The sequence below is a fragment of the Eubalaena glacialis genome, chromosome 8 (assembly GCF_028564815.1).
Source record: "Eubalaena glacialis isolate mEubGla1 chromosome 8, mEubGla1.1.hap2.+ XY, whole genome shotgun sequence".
Lineage (NCBI taxonomy): Eukaryota > Metazoa > Chordata > Mammalia > Artiodactyla > Balaenidae > Eubalaena > Eubalaena glacialis.
Genome location: NC_083723.1, coordinates 91,954,201 through 91,979,549, shown reverse-complemented (window position 1 = coordinate 91,979,549; position 25,349 = coordinate 91,954,201). Strand labels below are relative to the sequence as shown.

The window sequence follows — 25,349 nt, the reverse complement described above, 5'->3', positions numbered from 1 at the left end:
AGTACTTCACATAGTACCTGAAAAATAAAATGCATTTTTTCACAATTAATGGTTTCCACTCCTGATTCATCCTTCCAAGTACATCTGCCACCTCCGGTGCCTTCCTTAAACAACTACTTTGTAGAACCCCATGTGTGGCCTAATCTATTGCCAGAATATATCTCAGCAGGAAAAGTCTATTTATAAGGCCTCAATCAACAGGGAAATCTTCTAAGTTGGGGACCATATTTTGGCTGTTGTATTTTCACTTCCATTCCTCCCTGTCATCCTGAAAATCTGGCAAAAAATATCACCTACACACTTCCTTGCCCTTGCCACCATCAATCCAATAGGCTGGCTTTCCATTAAGACACATTCAATTTCCTTCTTTCCACTCCACAAAGAGTTCTAGCAATATTTCAAACTTGATCCAACACCTTTCACCCCAAAGAACTGTCTTCAATACCTTGTGGCCGGGAGGATCACATGCCCAAAAAGCAGACACAGGCACTCACTATCATTTTCCTGATGTTCTCTATCCAGCAGCCATTTTCCTCAGCAACATTCCAGACATCAGACACCTAAGGCCTAGGAAGAAGAATTACTGAAAGCAGAGCAGTATCAGATGCATTATGGCACATTTTAGAGGCAAGAGCCACCGTGGCCATGAATGGCCCATAAAAACCAACTCCTACAAAAAATCAAAATATAGCTCTTCCGCAATCTTGTCTAAAATTGTGGGTTCCTAATAGTTCATTCCCTTCCAGACCATGGCTCATGAGGTTCTACCTTTATTAACTCTAAGACCTCGGGAAATTTTCTTAAACCTCTAAGCCTCATTTAGTTCCTTGTGGAATGGAATCCCTAACATTATCTCACAATTTTGTTGTAGGAATTAGATAAAACCATACAAGTTCAAGGAGAGGGAAGAAATGGGGAGTTGTTGTTTAGTTGGTACAGAGTTTCAGTTCTGCAAGATGAAACAAGTTCTGGAAATCTGTTGCACAGCAATGTGAATACATTTAACACTACTGAACTGTACACTTAAACAGTTACAATGGTAAATTTTATGTTCTGTGTTTTTTACCACAATTTAAAAAAATGTTTACTGAATGAATGAATGAATGAATAGAAAGTTCCCATCACATGTGCAGGCACAGGCATACACACACACACACACACACACACAACACAGATTCATCACAATGTCTGGCACATCACAGGTATTCAAATATCCATGAGGTTCTGCCTTTTTTGCCTTTGAGTCTCCCAACAATCTCTTGCCTTCAGCCTCACCTGCATGAATTCCTAATTTTTCTTCCTCTGAACACTGTGTAGACCTAATCACATTCTGTCCAGTGCTACTCCTTAACATTTCAGTTTGGGCATGTTTTATCATGCCAAATAGATTGTCAGTTCCTGCAGAGAAGGGACCATACCTTATATTTCTTTTAATGTTCCCCTTCACATCCAGTGCAATCTTTGCATTAACTGTTGGCTGAGATTCTACTTCAAATGAGATGGACCCTCCCAGAGACAAAACATTCCAGTTGCTGCTGCCTGCTTTTGGTCCTCTATCATCATAGGTCAACATTTATTGACCTGTTATTTATATAGAGATCTCTGTTAGGAAGACGGGGTAAGAGCAATGGACAGGGAAGATAGGAAGACAACTAAATGATATATAAGATATGATTATTGTCCTCAAAAGGCTTACAATCTATTTGCACAGACAAAGCAAACATACAGAGGTTGGTAAAACTGCAAGGAAAAAAAGCTAAGTGTCCACTGAGTGTTACGGACAATGCAGGTATTCAAGAAGCCATGGATACTTCATGGGAAATTAAACAAGAGATGAGCTTTAGAAAAACACAAGCAATAGAGTATATAGTCTTTAGAGTTAAGATGATTCTTCAGGGGAAAAAACTGTATCTGCCTACTAACTCTGAGATAAAATTATTATACATTTTCAAGATAATACTAATAACGACATTATTTCAGGCATTGCAGTAGACTCTACATACTATCACTAATTCTAAAAAAAAGGAGGGGGTGGTATAATCCCTGTTTATATACACGAAGAAACAGTGTGAAAGAAACTAAGCTACTTCTCTACAGATGCAGAGATAGTAAGAACTGGATTTGAACACATCTGTCTGACTCCAAAGCATGAATTCTTCCCACTATACAACTCATTCATTCATCAAACATTTACTGAGCAAGTGTTGTGCTGAAGATAAAAAACTAAATAAAACATGATTTCTTCCTTCAAGTAGTTCTGGTCTGGTGAGGAGGCAGTTATAGAAAGAAACCATTTCAACAAAATGTGGCGAGTCCAAGAATAGAGACTTGCAGAGAAGTTATGGAGTACATAGGAAGGAAACCTAATCCATCCTGGAAAATCCTGGAAGATTTCCTGGAGGAGCAGAATTCTTTGTTAAGTCTTAAGGAATAAAAGAAACAACAATAGTTTACATTTGTGTACTTACTAGGCAGATACTATTATTAGCCCTGATTTACAGTTGAGAAAAATTGAAGCACAGAGAAGTGAGCAACTTAAATCATTTATAAACAAGTGGTAGAGCCAGGATATGAACCTATTCTCTCTTAACCTCTACAGTATACTGCATATGAGTAGGAGTTTGCCAGAAAAGTAGACTGAAGAGGAGCATTTTTTGCAACAGGAAAATTGAGAGCAAGGCAAAGGCAAGAAACTGCACTGTACAGGACCATATAAGTACAGTATGACTGAAGCAGGAAACAACAAGAGATGAAATTAGAGAATTATGGGCCAGACCACAAAAAGTCTTGTGTAACATGCTAGGCTCTTAGAATTTATCCTATAAACTATGGAAGAATGTCTTCAGATTATGCCAGCTATTTGGAGGATGAATGTCAGTTAAGACTAAAGGGAAGGGAGTCCATTAGGAGACAGTTGTCGTTATTATTATTATTATTATTATTACTGTAAAAAACAAACAACATGAATTTATTCTAATAATTTGTAAGTATACAGTACAGTAAGGAGACCATTTTAATATACAACAGAAAGATAATGAGAACTTGAACTTGGGTGGAGAGAACAAGATGGAAAACTAGGAAATAAGACATGTCTAAATGGCAAAATAGGCAGAACTTGGTGATGAACTGAATATGCCTACCTCCCTGCCCATCAGCGTTTCCTTTTTAAAATAATTTATTCAGGAAAAGAGAAAGCATAAATGTATGCATTTGTCCTTCTGAACTGGTTACGCATGGTGCTAGGCCCGGTAGCATTAAACATGATTAAGACACACTTCCCATCCTAGAAGAACCTGCAGTCTGGAGTGGGAGTGAAGAACAAGACGAGTGCAGTAAAGAGTTATGTGGTTATGAAAGAAACAGGTACAACATGCTCCGGGGATCCGAGGCAGGAATAGTTATCCCCAACCTGGGGAGATCAAAGAAGGGTTGAAGGAAAAGACGCCCCAAACTGAATCTGAAGAAATGAGCAGACACTTCCAGTGGGTCATGTATTACTTGACGTAAATGTTTCTCCAGTGTAGTGTGGCAGGAACACAACAGAACAAATAGTTTCAATGAATTATGCAGAGGAGGTGGGGGGGGGGCAAGATAAATATGTGGACCCCTGAAGGTATCAAAAGTAGAACAGGAATTTGTTAGCTGCTAGTTCCTTCATTAAAACACCAAAGCACAAGTGGGAAAGTGAGGTCACAAAAAGATGAAGGTGGGAACAAGATAGTGATCTGCAATAAAACTACACGAAGTGCTTTGGTTTTATAGTGCTGTCTGTGGCCACATCATCACACTCCATCTAGCTCCACCTTGAGGCACAGAGTCAGAGCTCAGTATGCTTGGAGAAGTATATAAGTCTATTAGTTCTACCCTGAAACCTAGCATTTCCTATAATTGTAGGATGTTATCTTGAGATTCACAGTTATGGGTATGTGCATCAGGCAGTTCCTACTGCTCTTCTAAAGGATTTTAAATTACCTCAGAACAACTTATGCTTAAAAGCCTCACTGCCTCAGTCACAAATATTGATCTTTGTGAACATAAGTACCTTTTTTTGACAAATGTGTTTATAGAGACATTATTTTTTTCTAAATGCAATGCCCAATGTCAGAAAAGCAATATTATTCATGAACATAAACTCTCAGACTTGAAAAAGAACACCTTTGTTTAACCTGTTTAATATATAACATCTATGCAAACAATTTCTAAATCTCAAGCATTTTTCTGGAAATGGCTATTCATTCCCTTCTAAAGTCAAATTTCTACTGCTGTCCCTAACAATTAAATAAGAAAAAAGGAAATTCAGTTGCTGAAATTGATCAGACTTTCAAGTTCATTTAACATACTGTCTTCAACACAATAGCATAGGCTACAAATCTAGTTCTTTGATTTTGAATAATCTCAATATTCTTTATAGGGCGGTTTAGAAGTATTTTTCCTTAAAAAAAATAAAATGATTTATCTAGAGGAAAAAATGTCTAATAAAATCATTTTAATTAGTTGTACACATTAATCATGAAATTGTACAGAATAATTATAGTGACAGTTCTCCACTTACTATAATGAAACATAGTGAGAATGGTTAGAATATAAACAGATCAGAGGGACTACGAAGGTGAGTGTTATCTGAGGTAATTTTACCATGATTTAGTAAAGACTATGTCTCCCAGGATAAAATAATAGGTTCTCATTATATGAAGGTGACTTACTTGGAATCGGGAACCAAAAACTCTTTATTTCTCATGACCAGCCATCCCCAGTCCAAACCCCACATGGAGGAGCATCAAAATCTCTGATCACATGCCCAAATGAAGACAGATGGATATAGAGCTGTCACATATTCAATACCTGCAAAAAAAAAAAACTGGAGTATGACATCAGAAGACAGTAGGCTAAGGCCTAAAGAGTCCTGCTTTTTCACACATAGTAGCATGTTTATTCATTCCATTGTACTTCTACAGTTCCCCAGAGGGAAAATAAGTACCTGAAGTTTCAACTGGGAAAGATGACTCACCCCGAAACTTGTTGAGTAGTTTATGAGGGTTTACAATGCTTGTGAATTGCTGCTTGTGTCTTGTGTGCCAGGCAATGGTCAGGATGACATGAGGCAAAAGAGTTTGATAAAATGGAAAATAAAAATCTATGGCAGTCATATATAAAAATGACAATGTGTGTATCATAAACCTTTACACAAACATTTTAGCATATGGTGTATACATTTCAAGTAATATAAATGCAAAAGAAAAGGCCTTTAGCACAAATTGACCAGCTTCAACACTGGAAAAATACAAATTAACAAAAAAGAAACTCAAAGGGAAATTAATGGATCTCATAAATGTCTCAAGGGTGAAAATATTGTTTCCTCCTCAACACAGGAAAGAAACAATTTCTGGTAATAAATTCTACCAGACATTTTAGTGATGGTGTTATTTCTGTTGCTTTTAAAAACGTATTTTTAATTGTCCTACATATTTCCTTAAGCATACAAAAAGAAATGAGAGTCCTGGGGCGTAGCCAAGATGGCAGAGTAGGAAGGCCCTGAGCACACTTCCTCCCACAGGCACACCAAAATTACAACTATTTACAGAACAACTATCTATGAGAATGAGCTGAAGACTAGCAGAAAAGATTTTCCTCAACTAAAGATATAAAAAAGGAACCACAATGAGATGGGTAGGAGGGGCAGAGACACTATGTAATCAATACCCACACCCCCGGGTAGGCAACCACAAATGGGAAGATAATCACAACTGTGGAGGTTCTCCCTAGGAAGTAAGGGATCTGAGCTCCACATCAGGCTCCCCAGCTTGGGGGTCCTGCACCAGGAAGATGAGCCCCTAGAACATCTGACTTTGAAAGCCAGCAGGGCTTATATACAGGAGAGCCAAAGGGCTGTTGGAAATGAGAGACTCCAGGCACACAAAAGCTCACATGCTCCCAGTCCCAGCACAGAGACCGTAATTTGAAAGGAGCTTGGGTTAGACAACTTGCTAATCTTGGAAAGCTTCCTAGAGAGGTGGGAGGCAACTGAGACTCCCCCAAGGACATAAACACTGGTGGCAGTCAATTTTGGGAGCTTGATCTACCAGGCGGACACTGGTGCTGGCATGCACCATTTTGGAGTCCTCCTTCTAGCCTACCAGTGTTAGGGGCTTACCCGCCCACCAGTGGGACAGTACCAGCCCCAGGACCCACCAGGTCATGGAGACAGCCATGCTGGGACCTAAGTGTCCACTGATAGATGAATGGATAAAGAAGATGTGGTATGCAACTGAATATTACTCAGCTATAAAAAAGAATGAAACCTTGCCATTTGCGACAACATGGATGCACCTAGAGGGTATTATGCTAAGTGAAACAAGTCAGACAGAGAAAGACAAATACTGTATGATTTCACTTATATGTGGAATCTAAAACAAACAAACAAACATAACAAAACAGAAACAAACATAGATACAGAGAACAAACTGGTGGTTGCCACAGCGGAGGGAAGTGAGGGGATGAGTGAAATAGGTGAGGGAGATTAAGAGAGGTATAAACTTCCAGTTATCAAGTAAATAAGCCAGAGGGATGTAATGTACTGCATGGGGAATACAGTCAATAATATTGTAATACCTTTGTATCGTGACTGATGGTAACTATATTTATCATGGTGATCATTTTGTAATGTATAAAAATACTGAATCACTATGTTGCACACCTGAAACTAATATAACATTTTAAGTCAATTATACTTCAATAAAAATTTTAATTAAAAAAAAATCAGAGACTCCACTTATCACAGAATAGCCCCAAAACAGGCAATACTATTCCCACTGCTAAAAGTATTTGAAATATATACCAGCATACCATGCAAGTCAACTGTTCCCTACAATGCCCTCTCACCAAACTGAGGTGTTTTCACAAACAACAGGATTCAAAAGAAGCAGAAGTCAGGATGGCTTTTGCAGTTTCTCAAAGCATGACCTACAAAGGAACTCCCTCTCTCTGTGTCATGCAGGCTAATCCCTACTGGTAGCAACGATAACGCTAATATACTGGCTGCACTCATTTGATGTTATTTAAGTACCTCCAACTGACGACTAATAAAATGAGGCTTTAAAAAAAATTCATTAGGTCCCCTTCCTTTCCTCCTTCCCTCCTTCCTTCCTCCCTCCCTCCCTCTCTCCCTTTCTCCATCTCTCCAGATTGTCTTTTCTTTTGTCCAATAGTGAAAAAAAATGGGTGCTAGTAGGTCTACATGTACCGCAATCCCTATCTCAGGCTACATTGGAAGACCAATGGATCATCACCCAGAGTAAACCTGTCACTTCTTCACATCACCTACCCACAGAGAAAAAATTCTGTTTTTTATCTATCTAGGTGTCTACACCAAAAGCTTAGGCATGTCACCTTTGTTTTTATCCTCTAATATCCAATGAGTTACCAAGACCCACTATTCTTGCTAATAGACTCTCAAGTCTGTCCACTTCCTACCATCTCAATGTCTCCACACAATCTGGGTCTCCACGATCTCTTCCTTGTCTCCTCACTGGCCTTGATGCCTCTACTCATAGCCTTTCCGTCTGCTCACCACACTGCAGCTTGAGCAATCAATCAAAAATGCAAATCTGGTCAAGTTACTCCTCTGTTAAAGACACTTCAGTGGCTCCCCCATGTTCTTAGGATAGTCTTGTATGCTCACAATATATGTTTTTGTAATCAGACCCCTGCTTATCTCAACTCCTCTTCACCTTACTGACCCTTACAAAAATAGCCTGTTTTCACTATCATGAACTACAGCCAAGCTCTAAGGCCTTTGCACCTGTTGCCCCCTCTTACTAGAAAATCCTCCCTGCCATATCCCTGCCTTTAACATGGCTGAAACTTACTCAATCTAAAGGATTCATCTCAGATGTTAGTTCCTCCAGGATGCCTTCTACCTTACCTGCTTGGCACTCCCACAGAAATTGATTATCATCAGTCAGTGTTCACTTTTAGCTTCCCCAACACATCAGCAAGTATTTGTTGAAAAAAATTTTTTAATTCAAATCATTTTGTTGTATGACTGTTGGTTTTACTGTAGCATATGTGTATAAAGATCCAAGTTAATTAACAATGAAGCAAGCTGCTTAGCTCTGCATCCCACATTTAAGTACTTGGACACACATAAACTAGGCAATTTTAACTTTATACTATTAAGGGTTGACAGGGACCCTGATATCATTAAAGCCAAGTCCTATAAATATAAAAATATATGGGTTTATATTTACCAGAAAACCAAGGTTTGAGTTTGCAAGAGCTCACTCTAGTTTTATTAATATAAAAATCAACCTTTATTGTTTCAGGGTCATCTCAGTGACACACAACTGTCTGAAAATTGATAAACTGCTTCCTTTTCACAGTGATTAAGAACTGCCTGGTTAACAGAGGGTAGAGAATTGCACAGCTGTAACATGCTTAGTGTTATCTGAATGTAAACAAATGTGATAACTGAAAGCAAATTCAATCAAAAGAAACATTACCACTTTCTCAATGATTAACATGAAACCAGTTATCTAATGAAAAAAATTTAGAACAAAAAATTCAAGGTGACCCAAGACTTAGGACTTCCTAATGTGAAAGCTTAATTCTGTTATAAGTCAGTCAGTATCAATATAAACTCTGTATCTGTCCAATTTAGAAGAATCTCTTGGATAAAAAAATCTAAAGTTCAACTGTCAAACACAGTACCTAAGCTTTGATTTTGAGTGTGATGGGTGAGGAAGGGGGGTAAAATGTGAATATTCTCTGTTTGCTTTGATGGTCCATAGTAAGCACAGTTCTAATTAATCTTGCCAGTAACAGAAGCCATAATCCACAAGGACTCACCTTCCCAGCCAAGCTGCTATTCTATATCCTGTATGGTTGAGTGCAGAATACTGTGCTACCTTACCAAGTATAATTGGTACTGGATGCTCCACCCAGATTCCTTCCTCATCCTTCCCTCAGCTTTTGGGAATACCATCTTTTGACAGTTCACATTTGTGTCCCTCACAGAGAAATGTCCTTGGCCACAAAGAACTGCCTCACTTAAAGTTAAGCTCCCTCTCAGGGGAGAGCTCACAGTCAATGAGCTACTCATACAAAGGAACAAAAACCTCTTTGTTTCAATATAGAGTATCTCTGAAGGGACATCCCAGCTCAAGAGCTCCCTAAAGGCTCTACTGATGCCTCAGTTGCATTGTGGGTCAGGTTCTCCCACTTCCTGATCCTCCTTTTCTCACTTCCTTACAGATGCATTTCTGGAGACCACTTCTCAGAAAACCTCTTCATCTGAGAATCTACGTCCAGGCAGCCTAATCTAAGACTCAAGTCAATAACTATGAAAGGCAAATATACTAGTATACAGTAATTTTGCTGACTTCATAGGTCTTGGTATCAGTCTTGGTCTTCTGTTACAGATGTCAACCTATTAACTGAGGCAAAGACAAGATCTAAAATTTAATCCACCACTAACTGACTCCAGTTCCCATTTAATTGTAAGAAAATTTAGGAACCAACTCATTGGTATTATAGGTTATCTTACTTCTACCCTTTATCCTGAACAATTTTGAATGTTTGGCAAAAATTATTGGATAATTTTATCATCACCCAATTATAAGAGAAGAAATATTCTAGATGAAATTCTAATTAAAAGAGCATAAGAAGAAAAGCAGAATAAAAATGATTTGTCCACAGTAGATCTCTATGTTCTCAAAGATAGAGGAAATGTACTTTTGCTGGACTTATAAAGATTCAGGCCTTTTCTGATCAAAATATAAAAGAATTATTAGAATAACATCTACTTTTTATGTTCTCAATCAATCTCTTAAAATCTCCTTTGGAAATGAAAGAAAGGTTGCCATGAAATCAACTGATTCTTTTATTCCATTCACTTCTCAATCCAAAGGATACGAAAAGATCCTAGGTTTTGAGGTCTTTGTTTTTTGATTGTTGTTGTTTTTTTTTTTGAGTTTTGTTGTTGTTGTTTCGGTGCCACCATTTTGAAGAGCAGAAATTAAATCAGTTGGTCTGCCTAACTGTAGTCTCATTTGTCTTAGTTGATACAAACCTAAGTTTCTCTTCTAGAGCATATGGACACAAAAACTAAATAGATCACGGTACAACAGCAAATGCTGATGTGCTATCCTTTTAAGAAAATATAACTTTTATATATAGATGTAAGCTGCCAAACAGAAAAGGAGGCTTGCCCACAAAAATAAATCTGTTTCCTTTACGTAGAAATTTCTGTCAAGTACAAATAGAATCACTAACTTAAAAGTAGTTTCCTATAACTGAATGACAAGGCCCTATTCCTGTCGGGGAAAGGAAGATGCAAGTGGAGGCAGAGATCCATTCTTTTACGTTTTACAGGAAAAATAAAATGATATGTATCTTTCTCTTTCACTCCCAGTGAATCAAACCTAGACTAGTTTTTCTAGATTTTTCTACAGTTGTCCCTCAGCATTCACAGGGAATTGGTTCCAGGACCCACCATGGATACCATGATCCAAGTATGCCTGAGTCCCATAGTGGGCCCTCTCTGTATCTATGGGTGCAGAACCAGCAGATTCAGAACTAGCATATGTGGAGAGCCAACTGTATATTTATTGAAAGAAATCTGCTTATAAGTGGACTTGTGCAGTTTGAATCTCTGTTATTCAAGGGTCAACTGAACTATGTACTTTTATGAGTAGAAGTGTTTTAAATATTCATATATATAATATATAAATTATATCCATTACTGTGCTAGTAGGTACATTTCAAAAACACAATAGAAGTATTATAAAAATAAAACAAAAATGAAATTAAAACTTTACATAACTTCAGTTTATTAGTGGTCCAAAAATTTTTCCTCATACTAAAATATTCTTAATAAAAATTCTAAAATAAACATCAATGCAATCAAATATACATCATTTCTCTCAAACTTAGCTTAACATTTATGGATGCTATGATTTAAAAGTATGGTTCTAAATTCAATTATGATTGTCATAAGCTAAAAAGAAAATGCTAAACAAAGATAAAAAGATCCAAATAGATGAGGCACATTATTGGCTGTGTTTATTAAAACATGAAATTCATTTTACAGTCCTTTGAGTGGTTAGTATTATATTTAACCCATGGTTTTTTTGCAAGAATCTTTGAAAGTTAATTAAATCAAAACCAGATAGCACGATATGCTCATCTACTTAACCAGAAAGACAAACACTACAGTAAACAATTATATGTTGAAAGTGAACTAATAAATATGGGCACTATGGTTGACTCTCACTCTTCCTAGAATAGCTGGGAGACTCTTTAGAACACATGATTATTTGACAAGTTGGCAGTGTAAGGGCACCAGTGTTAAACCATGTGATAAATATTAGTAAATCTGTATTTCTTACTTTCAAGAGGAAATTAGTTATAAAAAGAATTTGAACATTTTCTTCCCAAACTCTCTGGCAATCCAGGGAGAAAATCTCTTACCTAAACAACTGATTCCAAGGAAATGTTTAGAAAAGAAGACACCAAAAATTTAACCTAGGTCTTTTTTCAGGCTTTGCTTCCCTGAGTAGCTAAGCACCTAGACAGTATGATAAGCAGGGTCAACATGTTTCCAGATCAGCACACTGCACATATTTTGGTACTCACATGCTCAAAAGTCAAATATACTATTGACCCTTGAATGACACAGGGGTTAAGGGAACCAACTCCTATGCAGTTGAAAATTTCTGACCCAAAATCTTAACTACTAATAGCCTACTGCTGACTGGATGCCCTACCGATAACATAAACAGTTGATTAACACATATTTTGTATGTTATATGTACTATATACTGTATTCTTACAATAAAGTAAGCTAAAGAAAAAACAGTAAGAAAACCATAAGGAAAATTTATAGTACTATACTGTATTTATAGATGCCATAAGTTTACATCAACTGTTGACAAGATGAATTGTCTGTCAGTACCTACATCAATACTCTATTATATGGTATAAAACACTGTAGATGTTATACATAATACTAACACTAGACATCAAAAACAAAAAGATAGGGACTTCCCTGGTAGCACAGTGGTTAAGACTCCACGCTCCCAATGCAGGGGGCCTGGGTTCGATCCCTGGTCAGGGAACGAGATCCCACATGCATGCCGCAATTAAGAGTTTGCATGCCACAACTAAGGAGCCCGCATGCCGCAACTAAGGAGCCTGCCTGCCACAATTAAGACCTGGTACAACCATATAAATAAATAAATAAATATTGAAAGAGAAATTCATTTTTATTTACAGGTATAATGATTCATGTATTAATAATGAAGCAGCAATATAATTGCTTTATAGTAGCCTAATGTAATCTATAGGAGTGCTTCACAGTAGCCTAGCCTATATGCTAATGAATGGTTATAAAACTCTCATGGCATACAGTATTATGGTCACATTCATAATACAGTATAGGAAACACTGTTACTTTAAGAAAACACAAAAATTTCTAATACAGTTCTTGCTACAAAACAAGCTCACCACAATAGCAACAAGAGGTGGCTATGAAATTATTACATTAGGACAATAATGTACTACAGATTTTATACAGTTATAATTACTTTTTTGGCCGCAGCATGTGGGATCTTAGTTGCCTGACCAGGGATCGAACCTGTGCCCCCTTCAGTGGAAGCATGGAGTCTTAACCACAGAACCACCAGGGAAGTCCCTATACACTTATAATTTAAAACTGCATCTTAACATTTGTTTACATTTCTCTCAACTGCAAACGGTGCCATGTACAGTCTGTAAGTGTATGTGTAAGTTCTGATAAATTTTAACTTTTTATAATAGATTTGTGTATATTTTATGGTATTAAATGATAAGAGAGGCTTGTATCTACGTGTATTTTATGCATTCATGACATACTTTTTCTTAATTTTTTTCTATATTTCTGGGCTACACAGTTCATCTGAGAGCTTTATCAAATTGTCACAAATCTCCACAAAATTTTCCAATACATGTACTGGAAAAAATCTACGTATAAGTGGACCCACGCAGTTCAAATCCATGTTGCCCAAGGGTCAACTGTACTTTGATGTCCAATGTTTCACGGATTTACTCATTCAGAAATTAAATCAAAATAGTTCATTTCCCAGGAAAGCACAATTTGAAATTTAGAATAAGAAGAAATATGAAAACTTACTTTGGCCCAAGATTTAATCATCCAGAAATGTACAAATGTACAGTACAATGACTTGATATCCAGAAGTCTGTTAAGATCATTCTGACTAATGGCAGGAAGCATTCTGTAGGTATTCCACAACAAATCCATTTTCGGGACACATCACATTCAAAAGCTTGATTAAGCTTTTATCTTGATCCTCAGATTATAAACTTTCGCTGGTCTGAATAAAATATACAGGACCCACTTTTCATCTGTTCACTTTAGTATTACACGATAGTTTATGAAACAGTATCAGTTACACAGACTGGTGATAAAATATGAACAATATTAACAATATATCATATATACTTATGTATTTATAAATATTAAGAAATCATTAACAAAGTTTTCTTTTCAGAAATAGAAAAAGAAGTCCATTTTCCCTTCCAATTTGAAATAAAGAAATACTAAGAATAAAGCCTTTGAAAAGATAAATAGCAGTGTCTCAGAGACTCTTGAATCAACTCTTAAAATGAGCACCAGACAACTAGCATAAGACTTGGGTGGTAGGAGGAGGAGATAAGAGAATGAGAGAATGTCAAGTCCAGACGGAACCTTCAAGGACATGTAAACTAATCATCCTTTTGAAGTTTGAATCCTTTCTACATCATGTAAAGTGTTCATTAAGCCAGCCTACTGACTGATCAAGAATTCACTGCTCACCAAGGTAGCCATTTCTCTCTTAGAACATTAGAAAGCTTTCCCTTATATTGAGCTAGTACATGCCTCTCTATCTCTGTCACCCACTGGCTATCCAGAACAACTCCAATTCCTTCCCTTTAGTTTAGGGCCTCTCCTATGGGATGAGCTATCAAAAATACTAGTTAGTCTCAATGAGTCCTTTCCTTTACATCCCATAGTCTTTCAACTATGTTTTTCAACTAACGATTCTAGTGTTATCATAGCACAGTCCTGGTTAATATCCAGTTTGTTAATGTTTCTCTGAAAGTGGGGAACCCATAAAAGAACACTATATTGCTAGACTTGGCCCAAAGTGGAAAGAGCAAAGCAGAACTTTCCCTTTCCATTCGAGATACTACACATCTATTCCTGCAGCCCACGATTACATTCACTGATTCCATGGCTATGTCACACATATTGATTCAAACTGAGCTTTATGTTGACTAAAACTTTAGTCTTTAGTGTGTCAACTAAAGACTGCTCACCATCTGCCTCTACAAGGATGAAGTCACTAGCCACTGCAGTCGCTGACCCTCAACATGCCCTGAAAGGAGTTCAGGGTGGAGATCAGGAATGAAGCACTCTGTGCTCTGGGAAAAACTGGCACAACAGGCCTTCAGATAGATATTTTCAGGAGAAGATTTTATGAGCCCAATTTCTTGTATCTTCTCATATCCAGAAAAGCACTAAAATCACTAACAGAGACATCTGCTCCTCATGACTAGCAGCCACCTTCTGCCAAAATGTGTACCTGATTGCACGTATCCCCCTTCACCAAAATCATATATATATTGACCTCTCCTCCTCTACCTCTTTGGAGCAGTTCCTCAGAGCTATCTGAGAGGCTGTCTCCCAGTCTATAGTCCTCATTTTGCCCCAAATAAAACAACTCACAATTCTCACGTTGTGCATTTTTTTCAGTTGACAAGTTATTCATTCACTCAATAAATACTTACGTAATGCTACTACAAGGATATTATAATACTTGGAACAGTATGAGAAATTAGTGAGATATAACTGAAAGAGGTAAGACCTGGGCCCAAGCCCCACTTTATCCAGCTATAACTGTGTGGGCAAGAACACTTGTTAGAGCTACTCAATTTTCAGAACTATCTTGCTACCTCCTGGTCACAGTTCCAAAGCATATGGATGGGCCTTCAGGCAGCAATTTAGAATACCAGCACTCCAGGTTATCCATTTCCCTTCCAAACACCTACTGAGAGAAGAAATGTTTAGGGAAGATAGGTCCAAGGCTTTAAAAATTCAATCCTTGGTTAATGTTGAATCACCAGAAAGCTACATGTTAGGAACCAACCACATAATACCTTTCTGATCACCTTCAGTGAGTTGCATTTAATGCTTTGTCCTAATCTTTAACAGAAGATTGTTGTAAGAAGTAACCATGTGAAAGTCACAACTGCATTATTATGTTTTAAAGCTGCCAATACTGTCCATTTTGTGACTGAGTCCCTTTTACTGCTAGGAAAGGCTTTGTTTTCTCTGAAGAATGAGATGTTTCCACAATTCTAAGATGAAAATCATCAGAATGTTTTATACATTTTTTAAAAAAGTAAGTTTTAGAGTTTGGGAGATTGGGATTGACATATATACACTAACATGTATAAAATGGATAACTAATAAGAACCTGCTGTTTAAAAAAAATGAATAAAATTAAATTTTTTTTTAAAAAGTAAGTTTTAGAGAGAGAAAGGTAAGTCTATAAGAAATAATGAGGAAAAATGCCACTTGAAACATGAACAATTAGCAAGAAATATTTGTATTTCCTGCTTCATCAGCAGCTGAAAAGGGGTCCATGAGAGCAAGATGGATAATTCAAATTGGGTCTTATTAAACTTATTATTAATTAAGTTAAAGATCGTTGTTCAGTTGCCTCTATGTTTCCTCTTCCCAAATAATCAGGCCCAATAACTTATTCTCCCCAACGACAAAGGTTCTAAGAGCTGATGAACCTAAGAACTACCTAGAGAACTTGTTTTAGAAATTTGCATTTTTAAATAAACTCCCCATGTCATTGGGATGCAAGTGAACCACATAATACATTTTTAGAACCCTCTTCCAGGACCAATTTTTGGATCACTTGAATTAACTCTGTCACTCATCCCTGGGCTCTCTGTTGTCTCTTGAGGTCCCTTTAAAAGCCTGGTGATCAAAAGGTATGTTGAGCATTCTTACTAAGCGTCCTACTAAAGCAGAGCAGATGAAAGGGTTATGTCTCCACTCTTATGCAGCACACCACATTCACTTTAATACGTCGTAGTGTTGATAGGCATGCTCACAAAAGCAGTGCTTCACTTTGACTGTCAGATTGAGTTCAGTGACTTATTTTGACTCCCTTGACAAATGAGAGCTTAAAATGCATTAAAGTGGGTCCAATTCACAATCAAATGAAACTGTGAAGAGTATTGTTTGGGACTTTTTCCTCAACTGAACCAGCTGCAATCATTTTTTAAAACATAATCTACTCCATTTTTTAAATAAAGAATTTTCCTTTGAATAGAAAATCTGGCAACCTCCTTGAGTAAAATCACTCTTCCAGAAAGTAAGATCTTTTCGTCATAATTTTTTATTCATGAAGATTTTAAATTCAAACAATACCACTTTTAGAATATCTACAGGCAAGTAACCTGTTGTCATAAAGGACTCAGGGAATAGATTTATAAACAATCAAAATATTACAGGCAAGAGTAAAGAAACTTTATTGTTGCTCTCTAGCTCACCATTTCATGGATGAATAAATCATTCCATGACAGAAACTGGTGTTATACCACAAAGTTCTCTACCTGGACCATCTATATGATTTAGCAAAAGAAACAGATTTAAAAACTAAAGTGACCAATCACTTACAATATGTCAACTGAAAATTCACAGTAAATATCGACATAAAAGGTTCAGGTACTCATTTAAGTTCCCAAGATCAATCAAAACGTTACCACTTCCAAGACATTTCTTACCTATAAAAACTCTACCCCAACACATTCTATCATGTCTAAACTGACTCTAGATAAAAAGCATTTTCAAAGAACAAGTTCAGATATCCAAAGAAGAAATTCAGGATCTGAAAAATGAGTGATTTTACTCAGAAAATGGCCAGACAGAAATTTTTTAAGTCTTTAGACTTAAGAGAAATCACGCTAAGACCAGTTGGGGCATGATTCACTCTCCTATGTTACCTGCATTTTCTATCTGGTATGTTTTTAATTTTATAAATTTCATGCTGTCTGTCTCCATGGTTACCAGTGCTTAATCATAATGAGCCCCTGGTCTATACACAGGAATTGCTATTTCCTTATGAATTGCACATACTAAATTGTTAATAACCTCTCTATACTTTTGCAATGACTAGTTTAAGTTTTTCACTTCTAAGCAAAGATTTTCAAAAGGTTCTTTTGACTTTCTTTTCTTCCTTTTTGAATTTTGTATATTATATGGACTTCAGTGATTTCATGATAGTTGAGATTTGCCAACACATCACAATCTATATCCTTTGATATATGATGTCTGTGCCCATCAGTAAGTGCTCTTCTTAGCCTCGGTCAAACATCCCTTAATTTTTAAAAAACATTTTTTGTATATACTTATTAAATCTAAGTCAAAATCAATTAACAAATTAGGTGAATACTGGTATTCATTCATTCACCAAACTAGGGCCTAGAGGGAAGTATATAAACACCAACAACTCTTCAGTGACTCACCACAGTTAGGCTTCCTAAGCAACACTAGAGCATCTTATTTCAAAGATAATTAAAATGCAGTTTGATACTGTGGACATTTTCAACATGAAAGCATGTGGGCAATGATTAAGAGTCAGTCTTTGTCAGACTTCCTGGGTTCATAACCTGATTCTACCACTCACTTGTTATGTGACCTTAGATAAATTACTTAACCATGCCTCAGTTTCCTCACCTGTAACAGGGGATAATAATAGTGTCTCCCTCACAGGATTATTTTAAGGAGTAAATGGATTTACATTTGTTAATGTGTGGAATAGTTCCTGACACATATTAGTCACTATTTAAGTGTTTATTAAATATAAATCAATCAGTCCTAGCCTATGTATCATGAAACCATGTTTTCTAAGAAAATATTTTTTTCCCATGAGAAATATTTTTTCACCCTCCCATGAGGCAAGATAATCCTCACTTTAAATTTCCTTGTGCAGCACTTAAATATTATCTGATCAGCTAGTCCCGTATCTATGAGAGTTCTAGACACTGACCATATTGAGCATTTTATGTGTCACTTCATTTAATCTACAGTGGGAGTCCTACAAAAGATTGGTGATTTTCTCATTACAGATGAGAAAACTCAAGTTTAAAGAAGTTAGATAATTTGCACAAATTCACTGAGCTAGTAAGTGGAAGAGATGGGCCAACTGATGATATCTCCAAAGCCAATGTTTTTAATCAGTCCATTACCATGGATAAAGTACTACATAAAAAGATAATTTCACAACTTTTCAAAACTATAAATTTGTCCCGTCCAGGTATTCTTAGCCTGCTCCTGGAAGCCCAGAAATGTTAAATTTGAATCTGTCAGTGCCTGTGGGTGTGGTTCCTCTGCTTCCTGGACACCATAGGCTCGTGTGTGCGATTGACTCCCACAGATTACTGAGGTTCATCAGTGGAAATCAAGGTTACATTGGCAATGGGCTCTAGATGGTGCCGAGAACCATGTCAAAAATGACCTTCTGCAGCTTGCCCATTCATGTCTGTAAGATACTGACACCAGAGTGTTTAGACTCAGCAGCAGCTGAATAGCTCTGGAAAGTGCAGCTTATCTCATCCTGTTAGCTTAGTTGGCTCTAATGTAACAGTCTCAGTGATGAATGTCCTATTACTGATGGGAAATACTGATTAACTCTGGGTTGGCCTTTTTTAATTGTGAAGCTCCAATAAAATGTCTCCACACACTTGGCTTGGTTCAATTGCTAATGAGGAAGTCTGGGTTGTATGAAGTTCCTGACACAAATCAGTCACTGCAAAATCTTGATGTCAGCCTATCATGCTTTCTCTGATGGATACCAGAAGCGCCTTCCTTCAGGGCCCTACCAATGACTCACTTCTAACAGTTATAAAATAAGCAGAAGCCACTTCTTCATTCTCCTCTGAAACCACTTTTCAGTAACAACTGACTTGTGAAATTTTGCCCTCCACCACTCAGATAAGTGTCTAAAGTAAGGTTCTTTGTCTCTGAGTATCATCGGCTACCAGTGATCTCTGTTTCAGTGAAGGATAGTGTAAGCTTAGGTTCTTCCCAACTGAAAGACTAAATTTTGGATCTGATAACACTAGACACTTAATGCCAAAAGAGGAACTATATAAAAGCCTGCAGAAGCATTCAGACAGCTTGGGCGGGGCAATGTCAGGGGAGATGGAATGTGGCACTGCTTCAGAAGAGCTGTGGTTCATGTTGCTATCAGAGATGTTCACAGGCAGAACTTGTAGCTAGCAGATGCTTGGCACAGAAGAAGCTGCTCATCTCTCTAGTACTGCTAAGGAAATGATCACCTCTTTTAGAAGAGGGAACTACACGTGTACAACATGGCAGTCATTGTCCTGGTCAGTGATCTGGACAAAACATCTAAATCTGAGTTATAGCTAAGAAATAACAGTTCATTAAGATGGTTTGCAAGCACGTCAGAAATCAAAAAGCAGCTGCAGGTCAAAGGAGTGGAGGAGATCATTATATTCACTGTATCCCAGAAATTAATCCCTGCCTCTACATCACTTAATACTAGTAAACCCTGAGTTGACATTTCCAATTACAGTATACAATATAAACTAATGAAAACCAATTATATGACTCTTGACTTATAAGTCAAAGACAAACTTTAAAAAGAAACAAACATGATTTTTTGAAGCTATCTGGGAAAATAGAGTTCCTTCATCCATGAGTATAAGCAAATTAGTTCTAAGTAGGGGTTGTAAGAATAATGTTTATCCTCTTCAAACAGTGGACCTTACTGAAGCCAAGGAGGTAAGGTAAAAATCTTGGTACCATGTTCAACACTGTGTACAGTGCCATCTCTCAGGGGTAATACAAAGTATTTCCTTCTGTCCTGCAAGCTCTGCAATTAAGTATCCCATAACAATCTATCAAGAGTAATACATTCCTCTGAGCCTACAGTCTCAGTTATTATAATTCCCTCTTAGCAAATCTTCTAATGCTGTCATTTCCTTTGCTGCAATTTATAGAAAAATCAGTGCAGAGTTATAGATTAGCTGCTGTAATTAGAATTCAAAAGGAATTAAGAGTCTTTGTTTGTTTGCTGGGTTTTCTTGGGGTAGCCATAGAGTTCATTCCAGCTGAATGATTTCTTGGAGCTATTCACCCATATCTAGACCCTCTCAATCACATTTTCAAAACTCTTTGGACCTAATATGATGAATCAATGATGTGACAATAACTGAATGGAGAATATATTTTAAACATAAACGTAACCACCAGTAGGTATGAAATAAAGAGTAAAATCCCATCAAGGCAACAAAGGGACAGCTTTTGAGTACCAGGGGAGTGTTTTCCAGTCAGCTCCCAACCCAAAGCCTAGGAAGCCTAGGAAGCTTAAAATGCCTCTGTATCCAGGGAGTTCCACAGACATTTTCTTTCTTTTTTTTTTTTTTTAAACATCTTTATTGAAGTATAATTGCTTTACAATGGTGTGCTAGCTTCTGCTTTACAACAAAGTGAATCAGTTACACATATACATATGTTGCCATATCTCTTCCCTCTTGCATCTCCCTCCCTCCCACCCTCCCTATCCCACCCCTCTAGGTGGTCACAAAGCACCGAGCTGATCTCCCTGTGCTATGCGGCTGCTTCCCACTAGTTATCTATTTTACATTTGGTAGTGTATATATGTCCATGACACTCTCTCACCCTGTCACATCTCACCCCTCCCCCTCCCCCTCCCCATATCCTCAAGTCCATTCTCTAGTAGGTCTGTGTCTTTATTCCCATCTTGCCACTAGGTTCTTCATGACCTCTTTTTTTTTTTTTTTTTTCCCTTAGATTCCATATATATGTGTTAGCATACTGTATTTGTTTTTCTCTTTCTGACTTACTTCACTCTGTATGACAGACTCTAACTCCATCCACCTCATTACAAACACCTCCATTTCATTTCTTTTTATGGCTGAGTAATATTCCATTGTATATATGTGCCACATCTTCTTTATCCATTCATCCGATGATGGACACCTAGGTTGCTTCCATGTCCTGGCTATTGTAAACAGAGCTGCAATGAATATTTTGGTACATGACTCTTTCTGAATTATGGTTTTCTCAGGGTATATGCCCAGTAGTGGGATTGCTGGGTCATATGGTAGTTCTATTTTTAGTTTTTTAAGGAACCTCCATACTGTTCTCCATAGTGGCTGTATCAATTTACATTCCCACCAACAGTGCAAGAGTGTTCCCTTTTCTCCACACCCTCTCCAGCATTTATTGTTTCTAGATTTTTTGATGATGGCCATTCTGACTGGTGTGAGATGATACCTCATTGTAGTTTTGATTTGCATTTCTCTAATGATTAATGATGTTGAGCATTCTTTCATGTGTCTGTTGGCAATCTGTATCTCTTCTTTGGAGAAATGTCTATTTAGGTCTTCTGCCCATTTTTGGATTGGGTTGTTTGTTTTTTTGTTATTGAGCTGCATGAGCTGCTTGTAAATCTTGGAGATTAATCCTTTGTCCGTTGCTTCATTTGCAAATATTTTCTCCCATTCTGAGGGTTGTCTTTTGGTCTTGTTTATGGTTTCCTTTGCTGTGCAAAACAGACATTTTCTATTTACCATGTTTGTCTGCAGAACAGCATATTCACAAAGGAGAGAAGCCACATCCTGAAGACCCCATATATTTCATGGATTTGATTAACAGCAAATAGTAACAATAGTTAATATTTAATGAGAGCTTACTATATGCTAGCCACTAATTCTGGAAATTCATTTAATCCTCATAATATACACATGAAGTAGGTACTATTATACCCCATTTTATAGATGGATAAGCTGAGTCTTAGAAAAGCTTACTAACTTGTCTATTGTCATACAGTTAGTAAGCAGCAGGGCCAGAATTCTAACCAATTGGTCTAACCCCAAAGACCCTAACTCTTAATCAGTAATCAGGGGAATACATCTACAAATAAGAGGGAATTGATAAGCAGTGAGCTCTGGTAACCTTTTGGTCACTTTAGAAACATTTCATTTAATCCTCACACAGCATATTTTATAAAAGGAAAGTAAGTTTCAGAGAGATTAACTACTCAAATCCATAAAACTAGCAAGGGAAAAAGCTAATATTCTATATACTACATCACAGCACCTCTCCACAGCTTAAAGACTAAGTGGCAGAAATAAAAGCAGAAATCTCACCTCAATTTGCATATCGGCGCTGTTATAAGAAAGTGACCGAGACGTCCCTGGTGGTCCAGTGGTTAAGACTCCGCAATCCCAATGCAGGGGGCCTGGGTTCGATCCCTGGTCAGGGAACTAGATCCCGAGGACTGCAACTAATACCCAGCGCAGCCAAATGAATAAATAAATAATTCTTTAAAAAAAAGAAAAAAAAAGTAACCAGTGGAAACTGTCTGGCAAGGATGCTGATAGGACACAGAAGGAAATCTGTAGATAACAACAAAATCAGCATAACCAAGGAAGAAAGAATCTAAAACATTAGAGCACTGCAGTGTTGATGTTGGTGTGTGTGTGTGTGTGTGTGTGTGTGTACTGTTTCATTCTGTTTTCAACTACTTCTTTTATTTTCTTGATGAAATCTTGAGTAGTTCTCAACTAGGGACAGTATCTCACCAAAGACTATCTGGTAATACATGAGGGCAGTTGACTGTCTTCATGATTGGGGGATTCTACTGGCATTTAGCAGGCATGGGCTAGAGATGCTAAATATCCTGCAATATTATGTCGGCACAACAAAGCCCTGTCTCACCAAAAATGCCAATATTGCTCATCCAACATTAAAAAGTACTTAAAGAAACCATTCAGGTATTGCTAAGAAAAAAATACACCATCCAGATGGACTTAATCAATATTTGCACCCCAAGTGGAAAGAGGAAGTAAATAGGGACCATTATAGACAGGTTCCTGAACAAAGTAGTTCCTGTTTTAGATATTACTGCGCCTTATACATACATAGACATAAAGCCTTGCTATTAATATTATGGAGAAAATATGTAAGACCTAAATTTTGAATAAAGACTCAAAATAATCTCAGTCGAAATACCTTCATGGTTTAGCCCAAAAGCAGACTTCTTACTTATAAGGTAGTTTCTACTACGAACAGTGTAACAGTGACTAAACGTTAATCAACAAAATTTGATTCAATAAAAATTTGAATCAATAAAACCACAAAATTGGCATGCTTAAGAAACAGCAAAAAGATGAGTGTGATTGGAATGAGCATGAGTGAGTAGTAGGCTGATGTCAGAAAGGCAGGCAGAGGCCAGAATGTGTAGGGCGTTGTGAGTCTTGATAAGGAGCATAGACTTCTGCTTATTGTGATGGAACTGGAGAGCTTTAAGCGAGGAATAAATGATTTGATTTATTTTTATTTTTTTAATTTTTTTATTTTTTTTAATTTTTTAATTTTATTTATTTTTTTATACTGCAGGTTCTTATTAGTCATCCATTTTAAACACATCAGTGTATACATGTCAATCCCAATCGCTCAATTCATCACACCACCACCCCAACCCCCCACCGCTTTGCGCCCTTGGTGTCTGATCTATTTTTAGATCACTAGTTAGGGTAGTAAGAAGAGAACACTGAGAACTAGAATACCATTCTACTTATTACAACCCTGGAAACTAGGGTTGTAATAAGGCAGACAAAAGCAGATACAGCAACACCTTTGTTAAATTGCCTGATTAGGGTAGATGCTGGTTAGGAAAAGTTAACCAATTTTATTTTGAAACTACACGGGCCCAAAACATCTCTGCACAAACTTCTGCCACTCTTTTTCACATAGGCCAGGTCATCATGATCTCTTAAAAGAAAAAGCATTTTATCATCATCAGACCTTCAAACTTAAAACTAACCCATTATCTTCAACGCTGACAACCCTAGAAACAAGTCTGTAATAATACTAAATTTACTGTGGTCTCTGCTGACTTCAGCAAACTGAATAAACATATAGGGAAAAATTAAATCCCCAAATTGTTCACACTAGAATGCAAAAGAGTATTTTAAAATAGCTGCTATTTCAAATATAACTGATGAGAAAGGTAAAAAAACAGAAGTAGCTCAAGGCAAATGAGTCAAAGACAGAACTTGTTAAAATAATCAAGTTTAGAGAAGCAATGCTGACATTACTGTGTAATTATCCATAGACTTCCAATTTGCAAGCCACCTTGCTTTGGTTTATTTGGCACTGCTTTGTCTCTCAAGAAATCCTGTTGGCACATTTATTTATTCAAATAATTATTAGCCAACATTTCTGAGCACCTGCTGTGTGTATGTTAGAAGCTAGGAATATAAAGCTTTGCTGTCAGTCCAGAGAGATTAGTAAAGTGTAAGAAAAAAAGATGAACAACAATAAAAAAATTACATGCCAATTATGGGCACTGAACTGAAATATACCTGCTGTGTCTGAGAGTCCTAGGGGGACTTTCAGACAGGGCAAGTGACTTCACCCCTAACCCACATCATTAATAACTGATAATTTCCAGGGTACCAAATAAGTCCTCTAGTCAGTAAATGAGAGTTCAGAAGCCTGGGTGATTAGAAAGGTTCAGTAAGGACTTCATAGATTAAATTAGACTTCAAGAAAGCCTTTCAGAAAGGGCTAAGACTTACATATGCAAATAATTTATCCTTACGACTTAAAAGTAATAATTTACAACTTTCCATAAATATTTGGGGATACATAGGGTGGGTATCATAAACACATGAGTGAGAAGAAATCTCTAAAGCGTACCATACACTGCACTCCTGAAGTAACAGGGAAACAGAACTCCAGAACCTGAATCCGAGACCTTTTTACAGTGCTTAACCTGTTTTTCCTCAAACTGCCTGTTTTTCCCTACAGATGTTTTTGACATTTTCCAAAACGTCTTATTAAACATGTTTTCCCCCATTGCTTAAGAGTTAACAAATGTCATAAGGCACATTTGGAAGATGGTGTCAGGGGATTCCCTCCTTCAAAAATGTTAGAAGCCGCTTGTTTAAATGCATCTGAAACAGATGGCTCTGCTCGGGTGATTTCTTCCGGCTGCTGTGTCTGCATTTCAGTCAAAGAAAAGGACATAACTTCTTGTGTCTTGAAACCTTGAACAGGGTGAAAAAAAAACACTTGCTGTCATTTTTTTACCTTTGTGTGTGTCAGCTTCCGTACTACATTAAACTACTTCACCAGTGACAGGTTTGGCCACGTGAAGAAGCCCCGGGAGCTCGCTCCTCAGCGTCTCCGGGAGAGCGTGACCATCTTCCCGCAACCAGTTACAGGGGAGCGC

General features: G+C 37.3%; 1 long non-coding RNA gene across 1 annotated transcript; it reads right to left on the bottom strand.

Moving 5' to 3' along the window:
• Positions 1-4,805: 4,805 nt before the first annotated feature.
• Positions 4,806-25,339, bottom strand: LOC133096381 (uncharacterized). The gene is made up of 3 exons (XR_009701771.1): positions 25,208-25,339; positions 22,258-22,432; positions 4,806-4,842 (listed from the first exon to the last, which is right to left on the bottom strand). It is a non-coding gene; the product is annotated as an uncharacterized LOC133096381 (long non-coding RNA).
• Between the last annotated feature and the right edge of the window lie 10 nt (positions 25,340-25,349).